Source organism: Argopecten irradians, chromosome 2 (assembly GCF_041381155.1).
Source record: "Argopecten irradians isolate NY chromosome 2, Ai_NY, whole genome shotgun sequence".
In the NCBI taxonomy this organism is placed as follows: Eukaryota; Metazoa; Mollusca; class Bivalvia; order Pectinida; family Pectinidae; genus Argopecten; species Argopecten irradians.
In genome coordinates, this window is record NC_091135.1 from 69,118,418 (window position 1) to 69,119,976 (window position 1,559).

The following is a 1,559-nucleotide window of genomic DNA, read 5'->3' on the forward strand; positions in this document are numbered from 1 at the left end:
TTGTGATTTTGGCTTGGTTTTCGAGGTACCCATTAGAGGCGAGACGACATTTCGACCGGACAGGGAAATGTCTACCTAGCATATTTTTCGTAAATTTCCCGATTCGTCAAGCCATAACTTCGTCAATACTTGGCCAATTTTGTTCATCAAGCACTCAATGGAAAGATAAATTATTTCTCTTTAAGGTAAGATATACGTCAATGATGTATAGAACCCATTTATTAAAATAATCACGGTTTTTAAAAAATAGGTCCCTTTTTCTCGACCGCCGAGTTCATACCCTTGATATTGTAATATATATATATATATATGTATACTGTTGTTTAAAATGTTCGTGCCAGGTCCCTGTGGTTCTAAGACATACCGTAAATTATTGGATAAAGACATAAGTATGTTAAATATATTACTTGATAAATTGGTGTGTTTATGGCTTTTCTGCTCAACTTCGTCATCAACTCATCCTTCTCAAAAGTTAATTAACAGTATATTACATAGTGGTTATTACATGTCATGGGAACGTGTTTTGTACTGTGTTGCCATTTGAGATAAGATTATGTAGACTGATTATCTCTGCTACTTTGGGAATGTGATATTTCAATTTAATTTGCTTTTAGTACATACACCCACCAAACATTTGTCCTAATAAGTTCTAATAAGTTGCTCGCAATTCGAAAGTTCACGTGGAAGGCTATATGTTTTTATGTACGATTTTTAAAAGAAGAACACTTATTTCTGCATTTATTAAACTGTTAAAACATAGAGTTTGGTCACAATTTTTATGGCCAAGCTAACAAATATTACATTTCTTTTATGATTAGAGGCTAATCTGGATGTTAAATATGCGTTATTCTGTTTATATAAAGGTAATGTTTCTAACCCTGATTGAAACCTGCTTGGACAGTTTTGAGGGATAACTATTTAATCCTTAACTGTGATGGTTAACCTTATTGTATTTATCTAAACAACTAACTTTCCATCGGCATGACTTAAAGAAATATCGCACAACTAACTTTCCATCGGCATGACTTAGAAAAACATCGCACAACTAACTTTCCATCGGCCAGAAAAAGAGAAATATATGGCGCCTATTCTATGTTATATTATTAGCAGTGTGAAAACAAAAACTGTGATACTACGGCAAATGTTTTTCGGAAAGGAACGTTGATGAAGCTTATTTAGTAAAAGATATCTGAAATAGAAGGATGGGTTAAATTGCGCGAATATGGTGATGATCCACATAAACAGTGCACAGTCAGTTACGTCATAGTTAACGTCACTATATCGTGTGTCTGTCCCTCTAACAAACTCTTTAATTTGTTGTGCCACTTAACCCTGAATGGAATGCATCATATACATATATATCATATCTTACAAATTCCATTATGATCAATTATTCACGTATTACCAAACTGTCATGAACATCAGTGGAAACCTTCCAGAGTTGTGCTATTTATGTACACATCAATAAATGGAAACACCACTTTAATCCTCATATTTGCATTCATTCATTCCCAAATACTCAAACGATTCCGTAATCTTGACTTTAAATGACTACTGTG